Below are 11,654 nucleotides of genomic sequence, written 5' to 3' on the forward strand. Positions count from 1 at the left end.
CCAGGACAATGAGCCTGGAATCACCTCGCCCTGCCTGGTGCACAGATGAGAAGAGCCAGAGGAAAGGCACTTAGGGCTCTAATTGCTTTAATCCTGTAAAATGACCACAGCCTCCTCCCATTTCCTAGACAGAGTATTAGACAAATGAGCATTACTTTTTTCTGGGCTGCTCCCAACACTGGAAAAGACCCAGTCATACCTTTCAAGTAATCAGGTTTTGAGGGAAACCTGGTTACTAGCGTGGATAAAAAGCAAATGAGGTGACAGTACCATCGTGTCTCAAGTCTGGAGAGATGCTGAGTCAATGCCCAGGGACCTTCTAGTTGGCCTGAGCAGGTTTACAATCTCCCCTGCCTGAGAGTGATGCAGCCTCATGTGGCCACACTCCCTTCCTAGTGTTTGATGCCCAGAAGGTGGCTGAATCGATATTGAGTAAATAAAGGAATCCCTGACTGATTCCAAGGTCCCAGAGTAAACAGGGAAAATAAATCTCACCCAAGCAAGGAATAAAAAGTCTCCATTCTGGGAAAGAGGGGCTCAGGCAGAACAGTGGCAAACCAAGGGCCAAGAGCCAGCAGGAGGTTAAGTGCATGAGATTCCAACGGGAGACGTAGACTGCCAAGTACTGAAACACCTCATGGAGCTTGCACATGACGTTCATAGGCAAGGTACAAAATGTAGCAATACATTCTGACGTGTGCACTATTAGAGCCCATTCTACAGATAAGGAAGTTGAGTTTTAGAAAAGGTAAGAAGCCCGGCAGAAAAGCTAGTAAGTGTTGGAGCCTGAACTTGAATACAGGTGTGTCTTTCTAACCAAGAGAGCACATGGTAAAGGTAAACAAGTGGCCTGCTGGGCCCTGAGGTGGGTCACTGGAATCCCTCTGGTGTGAAAATCTAAACCCAGGAGATAAATCAGTAAGTTGAGGAGGGTGGGAGAGGGAAGGAATGGGTACCTGAATCAAGCACTATTCTTATATTATAGGCCCCTTGTCTGACAAGAAAATGTGTATATTAGAAATGAAAGGCAAACTCTCTGAGCAGAGGTCAAACCTCGCATTCCTAAGGGCTGCTGAGAAATAGCCAAGCCAGTTATGACACAATAAGATAGAATATGATGTATTCCAGGAAGTCTAAACTACATTAAAATTTGTCTGTAAGGTAATGTGGGGGGAATTAACAATGTACAAAGTAACATGCACATGTTTACTATAATTACAAAATCAAACCAGCAAACAAGGACAAGAAAGGCCCATAACCAAGTATAAAGAGTTGGAGCTTTAAGGTCATAGAATTTTTTACTATACAACGGTAGAACTCAAAAATAAATCCCCCGACCAGCAACACCCCACCTTCTAAGGGATGCAAATTTTTGCTCCAGGCCCAGACACTGAATCAGAAATTTTGGGGACAGGGTCCAGCACTGTGTTATAATAGCCTTTGGGTGATTGCGATGCACGCTACATGTGAGAACCACTGCAATGAGAAAATGCTTAGAGAAAACGTGTGAGGGCACAGATAAACTCCAATTCACTTTCAACTGGGCAAATATTTCTGGAGCACCCATGAAGTGCCAAGAATCGTGAAAGTAATCAATAAATACTCGTTGAATTGAATGACTTCCTTGTCAGTAGAAAGTAAATGCCACTTAAGCTGGGAAGAGAGCTGTATTAGACGTCTTTCAAAGCTGCTCTCCAGACACTGGCTGTCGTGAGCACTCATTGATTGTGGGACCAAAGAGCAAAAGCTCAGGACTCTGTAAGGTGCTGGAAGTAAGGAGCGCTAGGCAAACAGGTCCAGCTGCGAGGGCCGAGGTTTCTGAGTTGCCCCTGCCCTTATTCAGGACACGCTCCTGCCCCGGCTGCCTGCGTCTTGGCGTTCCCAGACTACCTGGGGGTGAGGACGTCTGGGTGAGCCACCTGCTGCCCTCCTCCAGCTCAGCTCTACCTACACGCAAGACTGAGCCACCGAAACAGCCAGTTCATGATTCAGCCCACTGGTAAGCCAGGCTGCAGTCTCCGCAGAGAAGGCAGGGTGCTTCCAGTCACCCGAGCCAAGCGCCAGCGCCGCCCGGGGTGACAAGGTCACCGGCTGGGGTCTCCTCCCGGCCCCCGAGGTGGCTGCAGTAGCCCCAGCAGGGGTGGCGCCCGGTGCTTCCACACTGGCTGCCCCGAGTTCCTCACGCCGTGAGACCCTGGCAGCCCGGCTCTGCTCCCGCCTCCGAGTGGCCGCCCTACTCACCCAGAGGGCAACCCAGCTTCCGTGCCCGGCCTCCCGCCGCAGGTAACGGGAGTTTTCAGGCAGTGTCGCTCTCCTCCACCCCCCGGATTGCGTTTGGTTAGGCCGGGGGCGCCGCGCGGCCTGCTGGGATTTGTAGTTCTTTTGGTTCCCTAGGCCATAGGGACCCGGGACAAAGAACCGCGAGGTCCAGCCTGACAGCTGAGCCGGGGAAGGCAGAGGCCTCACAGATACTTTACCTATCAGATCGCCTTGCTTCTTTGCTGAGGCTGCGGACACGGAATCTTCCTGAAGATTTGTCTTTCAAAAGGCTTTCTAGTTAGGAAAGTGTTCAGTAGAGGATGGAGTTGTGGGTTTTTAACCAAAAGCATGTTCAGCTGCCTTCCTCAACCAAAGCCAATCTCAGGAGACAGGTGCTGGGGAGAAGGAAAGCGGTTTATTCAAGTGCCCCCAAGCCCATTTTAACATCTCAGTGCAGGCTAGGGTTTTTATCAGGAGGGAGAGGGAAAGCAGAACAAAGAGATTGTGGGAGGAGGGTTGAAAGTTCCCTAGCGTAAGTCGACACAGTCCATTCCGATGATTATTTCCAAACTAATCAAGCAGAGGTCCCCTTTTTTATGGTTGCGAGTCAGCAGGTCCGCCAGAGAGAGAACACCAGTTGCTGGAGTCAGCCTACTTTCCAGAAGCCAGTTCCTGTAATATGTGTAAAAAGGCTGTTAGCATTTATGGCAAATGTGACGCCAGGCCTTTTTCTTCTTAATCCTCACCTGAGGATATGTTTTTATTGATCTTTAGAGAGAGAGACAGAGAAACATCTATGTGACAGAGAAATATTGATCAGTTACCTCCCATACATGCTCTGACCAGGTAGCAAACCCACAACCTATTATGTGCCCTGACTGGGAATTGAACCTGGAACTTTCTGATGTACAGGACCATGCTCCAACCAACTGAGCCACCCAGCCAGGGCCCAGCCTTTGTTTTAAGGCATATATCCTGTGTCCCCGATTAGGAGAGAAGCATTGTTCATTATGTGTTGTTTAATCAAGAAGTTTATTTCATTGGTTAACATAAGTTTTTATATATCTTCCATAACAGGTCATTTATTTTAAATAAGGTGTTAGAACAAGTAGGTGAGGAAGAAATGTATTTGCAATTTACTTGCAGCTGCTAAATAGTAAGAACATGCTGATTCATCTTAATTATCTTTGGCCCCATTTATTCATTCACTGACTGCTATTGAATGTTTGTTCATGAGATGTACTTTAGAGACATTCATCAGATGTTCATTCACTCTACAAATATCTCTTGAGCTACTTTCTGGGGGAACGGAATTGGGGGTGGGATTCATCTATCAATTCAATGCAACTAAATTTCCAACAGGACTTTTTCTGGACCTTCGCAAGGTAATCTAAAATTTACATGTCAAAACAAAGAGCAAAGCATAGCCAAAATACTCTTGAGGAAGAGTAACATGTTTCAAAGACTTACCCTTCCATATATAGCCATTTATTATAAAACTATAAGAATTAAGACATGTGGTATGAGTATGAGGATAGACAGAGGAGAGAATGAAACAGCCTCAAGAGCCCAGGAACAGGTCCTCCCATGTTCTGAATCTTGATAAGACAGAGCGGGCATTACAGAGCCATGGAGGAAGATAACCTGTTCAGTACACGAGGTCTGTCCGGAAAGTATCCAGCCGTGCGCTGTGAAAAATAGAAGCACTTACTGAAGAAGATACAAGAAGCATTGTGCATAGGACAATGTCAACTCAGTCCCCTTCAAAGTAGGCAACTCGGGACCTCATACAGTCCTCCCAGTGTCTCTTCCACTGTTCAAAACACTCTGCAAAATCCTTTGTCAGAATCTCCATCAGCTGCCCCATCGTATTATCAACAGTCTGAACTCTCTTCCCTTTCAAAGATGATTTTAGTTTTGGGAAAAACCAGAAGTCACAGGGAGCCAAATCTGGGCTGTAAGGGAGCGTAGTCACCTGGGTGGTTTGATGTTTTGCCAAAAACACTCTGCAGGAGATGTGATGCATGAGTGGGTGTGTTGTTGTGATGAAGCTGCCAATCTTGGAAGCATTTGTGCAACACTTTTATTTGCACGGCACTCACTGCATTGTCCCCCAAAGCCTTCTGAATTATCCAATTAGTTTCCACGGAGGAATGTTCAAGCTCAATGCAAAATTTGATGCAGATTCATTGATCTACTTGTTCAGTCATTTTGAATGTGGCACTTATACAGTGAAGTTGTCATTGTTCACACATTCACATTCTAGTCCACTCTCCTCAGCTGCCAGGTTACATCGATGTCACACAAACTATTCTCATTATGTTAACAATGGCTGGACTTTTTCTGTACAGACCTGCATAAGCTGGAGCAACTAGTTATCTGTTAGATTCCTAACTCACCCACACATAGAACCTAATTCCAGGTAGATTAAAGACTTTAAAAGGAAAAAGCAAAATCAGAACTTTTGAAAGAAAATTAAGGAAAACATTCTATAATCTCCAAATACTGTAAACTTTGACAAATTTGTACTACATTAAATTCAATAACTTCTCTTCATCGGAAGGCATGAAGAAAAAGACAAGCCACAGACTGGGAGAAGACATTTGCAATACAAAGATAGCAATAGTGTGCTCACTTCAGCAGCACATATACAAAGATAACAATAGCATAGAGTTGCATAATATAGCCTCCACCACCTTCAGTTTGCAATATATAGATGTTAACATTAGAAAATAAATAATTCCCAAGTGGTGGCAGAAGTGTTAAGATAGAGGTATGAACAAAGCAGAATAGGAACACAAAGAAGAAAGACTAAATTTTGCCCAGGAAAATTTGAAGTGCTCCGTAAATTAAGAACTGACCTGTAGGCTGAGAATTAAAGGTTGAATAAGGGCTCCCCAGGAGAAGGGTATTGAGGAGCAGCTCAGGCACAGGACAAGTCATATAAAAAAAGCATAAAATATGGTAGAATACAGTAAAAAACATAAAGATATTTAAATTAAAAATAGACAATGTAAAACCACAGAGGATATAATGATGAACAAAACAGGCAAGCAGGCAAGGTCCCGGCCCTTGTAGAGTGTCATTTGGGTGGGGTAGGAGGAGACAGACAATAGACAAGCAAAGAAATAACAAGATAGTTGCATGATATGATAAACCCTGTGAATGAAAGGAGCAGGGGGGTGTGGTAAAGAACAACCGGAGGGAGTAGTCAGAAAAGACCTCTTTGAGGATGCTATAACCTGATGGATGAGGAAGTCAGCCATGAGGAAGACAAGGAAGTATGTTCCAAGCAGAAGGAATAACAAGTGCAAAGGCCCTGGAATGAAAAAGAGTTTGGCATATTTAAGAAATATGTTTTAAATTGAGATGGGATGCGACCAGAGAACCTAATAGAAGATGCACTGAGCAACCAAAGACATAACAGGAAGCAACTATCTTCTTTCAGAATCTGCCAGGGTCTCAGTTCTGTCTCTGGGGCAGCAAGGGCTGGGGTTGGTAAATTGAGTATTAGGAATACTGTCTAAGAGAGGGTTTCATGCAGGATGCTGTATATCTTGTCCTGGAAGTGGACCATCTGGGAGAAAGCATCACATAGCAGCCAACCAGAGGAAAAGCAAAAGAACCCAAAACACAAGGTTCTTCCTTAAGGCAAGGAGAAAAGATCACTGCAGACGGAGTGATAAAGAAATTGTGTTCTATGCAGGAGGGAGAAGCTCGAGGCCTCTGGTAAGGGAAGCAGGAAAGTTGCATTTGGTGCTGACAGCATCTCAAAGGCAGGCAACACCCTACAGGGGTTGCATCCATAGAAGTGGTAGCAAAAGGAAGCATGAGCTGGAGACCAGGAAGCTTGTATTAGCACCTTCCCAAGACAGAGAATGTCCCAGCAGGACAGAAGCAGTCAACCCACACTTAGGGCCAGAAGATCAACCCACACTATAGGGTCCTGCTACCCCAGAGGACCATTTATCATTTGTCAGGGGATTGGTGTGTATACATTTGTGTGCTGGGGGGGAAAGCAGAAGTCAGGGTCTGCTGGCTCTGGACACTCCGAGGTTTCAATAACCATGACATGGAAACTTGCTTGGCCTGCTCCATGAGGTGGTCAGGCTGGCCTGGCTTGATGAAAGGTGAAAGAAAATTTTTTTTTAATATGTGGGAGGAAATAAATCAAGGTGAGTTATCTGGACTTAATTTGCAACCTGGGGGCTAAAAAAGGTAACATGGACAACAGAGAATTCTTATCTGCCTCTGCCTGACCGAAGAATCTCCCCAAAGACACATTAGCCAGGCCCTTCAGTTTTTTTTCTTTTTCTTTTTTTTCAGGTTCATTGACTATAACTGATATATCCTTAAGTTTTCTTAACTGCCATAAGGGAGAGGAAAAATCTTTGTGAAAAACAGCTGATCTCTCTTAGTAAGGAATAAAAACCATATGAATTCATAGCCAGAATTCTAAATCAATTTATTGAATATATATACATATATATTCCATATATATTTCTATGCAAATATATAAATACATATGCTATCATTTATGTATTATGTATATGATATATCAAGTATTTGTTGTTTAAGTGCTTTAAATATATTTTCTCATATAATCCTCATAGATATCTTTATTATCTCCATTTTATAATTGAGCAAACAAAGGCACGGAGAGTTAAGTAACTTGTCCGAGATCACTCTGTAAGGGCAAAGCTGGAATTGTACCCGATGATTCTGACCCTAGAGCCCAAATTCTGCATTGGACAGTCCACTCTGATCATAGATATATTTAGAGAGAGAGTCATTTGAGGCAACTATCTGGAACCAAAGTAAACTGTGCCCTGAGGTCTTTGAGCAGTTTTAAGAGAAAATAGGGAAGCTGGCTCAGCACTGATCTTTTATTGCCGACCATTAATTGACATCAACATTCAGATTAGGAGGCAGGATGAACTGGGAATTAGGTGGGTGGGTTCTAGTCCTGCCTATGCTACTGACTGGCTGCCAGCCTTGCACCTGAGACCTACCAGTCAGTTGCCCTCCCTGTGACTTAGGATCCTCTTGTGCAAAGCAAAGGAAGTTTACAGGCAGAACTCAAAGAGCTCTTCCAACTCTCATGTTCCATGACTCTTTGCTTATGTAAGCAGTGTCCTATCTCCTAGGATTGACACAGAGGACACACGTGAGTAATCCCCATGCTGAGCATCCTGTGTACCCTCCCTGAGTGCTTTCTGCACTCTTCTGTGCCCTGCCCGGTGCCCCAGGACGCTGGCCAGCACTGCTTGCTTCCCCAGGGCTCCTCTGCCGTGTGACTTGTAGTTAGGTTTGACCATGAGCAGGATACGGGAGACCAAAGGAGAAAAGTATCTATGTTTGTTCACACACACACGCACACACATTCCTGTGTGACCTGCCCTTCCTGTCTGTGTTGCAGCAGGGGATGGGTTCCTCTCCAGCCACAGCTCCCATCGGGCTACCTCGGCCCTAGTCCCAGCTCTTGCTGGGCTCAGGAACACCATTGCCACATGGTACCCCTGTAGACCTAGGGGTGGTGATGGCTTCCTGCTACGTTAGTGCCCAGCTGCTTCCCTAAAACTTGTTCATTCCCTTAACTGCCCATAGCTCTTCCACACAGTCCATTCATTCCACTCTGCACCCCTTGAACATGTCAGCTGTTTCCTGTAGGACCCTGGTGGGGAGGTGGCTTTCCTCCTTGTTATTGCTACCATTACACTGAAAATCTCTCCACCTGTCATGAACCAACACAGGAATCCCAGACCTTCAGAAGAGAACCTAGAAATAGGCACTTTCAGGGTGAGGGAGCAGGATTCCCAAAATCTCCCTAGCGGTCGGAGTATCAATACCAAAGTCTATAAAAGCTCTCAGGCTCTCTTGAGAGAGGCAACATGAGTCAGAAAAACCTGGGTTTGGATCTTGGCTCTAATTCACTGGGGTTAAATCCTAGGTCAGCTACTTCTGGCTGTGAGACCTTCCTGTGCTTTAGATTCCTCACCTGTAAATTGGGTGTAATAGTATCTACCTGTCAGGGTTGCTGCAAGGATTGAGAAAAACAACCTATGTGAGAGCTAGCACCATGCCTGGCACATACCAAATGGATGCTCAGTAAATGTCAATTCTCTTCCTCTCTGTTAGGCATGTAAGAGGAGGAGAGGGGAAGCCATGAAAACAAGTAGGTGAGGGAAGGTGGCTTCTCCAGAAATACACACCACCTCCGTCATTTCTCCAGTGGAACAGCCAGGGGCTGGAATGGCAACGGACCAAGGAAGGAAAAAAAAAAAAAGAACAACTCATCAGAAACCAGGCTTTAAAAAAAAAGACAATGCCCAAACCCAACTGCAGCAAGCAATTAGGGAACAATAGCTAAATACTTTCTATAATTAGAGTGAGAAACCATTGAGAGTGATCAGAGCGCCTTTGTCTGCACTGACCCTCTACACCCCAAAAAGGTCTTGGCTTGCATGAGATGGAGACTGGGGATCTTTGTGTCTTTTTTAGTTTTCTTGAGCAATTAACTCTCATACCACCCTTCTGAGGCCAGGAAAGGAGGGCAGAGGAGGCACCGAGCACTCTCTCATCAGAAAAGAAGGGCAATGTGGCTCACGTCAAGGGTTAATTTGATCTTGAACGAGGAAAGGGTCTTATAGCTTCCCCCGAGAGCTGCTGGCAGAAACCCTGGTCACTCTGCTGATGGGGCAGGCAGGTGAGTTGGCATTTCTGTAAGAAGAGGAGGCACGTGGACTTTGCCATCCACCTATCATGCCTCTTTTGCTAAAATCTGACGGGGAGCAAATTCTTATCTTTAACAAGAGATACTCTAGACAAAAGCAAAGGAGAGGATATTCCCACAAAGATTAGTGGTGGAGAATTGCTCTCTTGGTTTTCCCAGAAGGACCAAGCCAGCGTCCTGGCCCTGAATGTCTGTGCCTGCCCAGGCACTGCTATGCTTCCTGGACCCCTACCCCAAATTCAGGTCCTCCTTTTCATTCTTCTCAGTTCGCTCATCACTAGCTAACTCAGACTATCAACACCTCCTTCTACACGCCCTTCCCATCTTTCCCTTCCTCCACATTCCTATCACCACGAACATTGTCAAGCTCTCTAGACTTTTCCATAGACTTCCATCCAGTCCCCCTTCCTCCAGAATCTACCCTTTCGAAGACATCCCACAAAGGACCACCTAAAACACTGCATCCACAATGCCATTGTTTACATGGGGACTTTCTAAACTATGGTGCAAGTGCCCCTGATGGGACACCGGATCATTTTAGGTGGTGTGGTACACACAGTTAGGGATCTGCCTGGGTCCCCTTTGCCAGACCAGTACCCCCATCACTCAGCTGCCCCATTTTCCAGAAAATTGACAGGACTGAAGGGAGCTTCATCGGGAAATGTCCAGAGAGCCATACCATCCCACCTTCCCACATCAGGCTTTCAGGAAGATATTGTTTCTTGAACACCAGGATGTTACAAAACTGTTTCTTTGGGAGAATACCAGGTCAGTGTTGGGAAATCAAGGGCACCTGCAAGTCAGTTTCATGAGAGGCCATGGAGACCTAGTTATCCCCCTGACTGGAGGGATCAGTTATTGGGTATCTACAATGTTCCAGGAACTGAGTGACTATTAAGCACCAGACCTTGTTTTCAGGACACTGATATAATTAAGATGATATCGCTGCCCTGCTAAGAACTCTATAGACTGGTGGGAGACACAGATCATTTTTTTTAATTTTACAATTAATTTTTTTTTATTTATTTATTTTTTTGCTGTGGCTTTTATTTATTTATTTTTTTTAATATATTTTATTGATTATACCATTACAGTTGTTCTATTTCCCCCCTTCAATCCCCTCCACCCACACCCTCCCTCCCCCACCATTCTCCCCCCCTTAGTTTATAACCACATGTCTCAAGTTCTTTGGATTCTATATTTCTCCCACTATTCTCGCCCTCCCCCCTATCTATTTTCTGCCTACCATCTATGCTATTTTCTGTGCCTTCTCCCCTCTTCTCCCCCTCCCACCCCCCTCCATGTGTTCTTCATTTCTATAGTTCCACTCCTGATCTAGCTGTCTTCTTGGTTTGCTTTTGTTTTAGGTGTGGTCGCTAATAACTGTGTGTTTGCTGTCCTTTCATTGTTCATATTTTTCATCTTCTTTTTCTTAGATAAGTCCCTTTAGCATTTCATATAATAAGGGCTTGGTGATGATGAACTCCTTGAACTTGACCTTATCTGAGAAGCACTTTATCTGTCCTTCCATTCTAAATGAAAGTTTTGCTGGATAAAGCAATCTTGGCTGTAGGTCTTTGGATTTCATGACTTGGAATACTTCTTTCCAGCCCCTTCTTGCCTGTAAGGTCTCTTTTGAGAAATCCGCTGACAGTCTGATGGGTACTCCTTTGTAGGTGACTGTCCCCTTATCCCTTGCTGCTTCTAGGATTCTCTCCTTCATTTTGGTCTTGGCTAATGTAATTATGATGTGCCTTGGTGTGTTCCTTCTTGGGTCCAACTTCTTTGGCACTCTCTGAGCTTCCTGGATTTCCTGGAAGTCTATTTCCTTTGCCAGACTGGGGAAGTTCTCCTTTATTATTTGTTCAAATACGTTTTCCACTCGTGGCTGTTTCTTTCCCCCTTCTGGTACCCCTATAATTCGGATGTTGGAACGTTTAAAGATGTCCTGGAGGTTCCTAAGCCTCTCCTCATTTTTTTGAATTCTCATTTCTTCATTCCTTTCTGGTGGGATGTTTTGTTCTTCCTTCTGGTCCATTCCATTGATTTGAGTCCCAGTTTCCTTTCCATCACTATTGGTTTCCTGTGCATCTCCCTTCATTTCAATTAGTTTAGCCTTCATATGTTCCTCTAATTTGTGACTATGTTCCTCTAATTTGTGACTATAATCTACCAGTTCTGTGAGCATCCTGATAAATAGTGTCCTGAATTGTGCTTCTGAGAGGCTGGCAATTTCTTGGTCGCTGAGAGTTATTGGCTCTTGGACTTTGAGTTCTTCTTGTGCCATCTTTCGGGTTGTTCTTGCCTGTTCCATAGCAGGATCAGAGCCCTAAAATGTTCACTAGAACAGGGCAACTAAGTCGCTGGGTTGTGACGTTGTATGTGGGGGCGGGGTCAAAGAGGGACTATGGCGTCCTGTCCGCCGCCTGCCGCCACGGCCCTCACCGGTGCCGCAGTTGCTGCCGTCACCTGGCCCACGCGTTTCGTCCCACTGCTCGCGAGTGCGCCACCGCCGTCAGCCCTCGCCCCCTGGGGCCTGCGTGGTCTGTCTCACTGTGCGCGAATATGCGCCCGCGGTCTGCCCCGCACCCCAGCTGGTTCTCGTCCGCCTGCGCGCCTGGGTCGGGGGCCCTGTCCTGCCCGACCCCGCTCACTGCTGGCT

The 11,654-nt window shown here is 45.5% G+C and overlaps 1 protein-coding gene across 2 annotated transcripts in view; it reads right to left on the bottom strand.

Annotated features, from left to right (window-relative positions):
* Window positions 1–2,333, bottom strand: part of ADCK1 (aarF domain containing kinase 1) — a 118,701-nt gene extending 116,368 nt beyond the window's left edge. For both annotated transcript variants that reach the window (XM_037031500.1, XM_037031498.1), the window contains exon 1: window positions 2,242–2,333. The gene's annotated coding sequence lies outside the window, so the exon portion shown is untranslated. The remainder of the gene's footprint in view (window positions 1–2,241) is intronic.
* Between the last annotated feature and the right edge of the window lie 9,321 nt (window positions 2,334–11,654).

The sequence above is a fragment of the Sturnira hondurensis genome, unplaced genomic scaffold (genome assembly GCF_014824575.4).
Source record: "Sturnira hondurensis isolate 20B ecotype Veracruz unplaced genomic scaffold, ASM1482457v3 Scaffold0021143, whole genome shotgun sequence".
NCBI lineage: Eukaryota > Metazoa > Chordata > Mammalia > Chiroptera > Phyllostomidae > Sturnira > Sturnira hondurensis.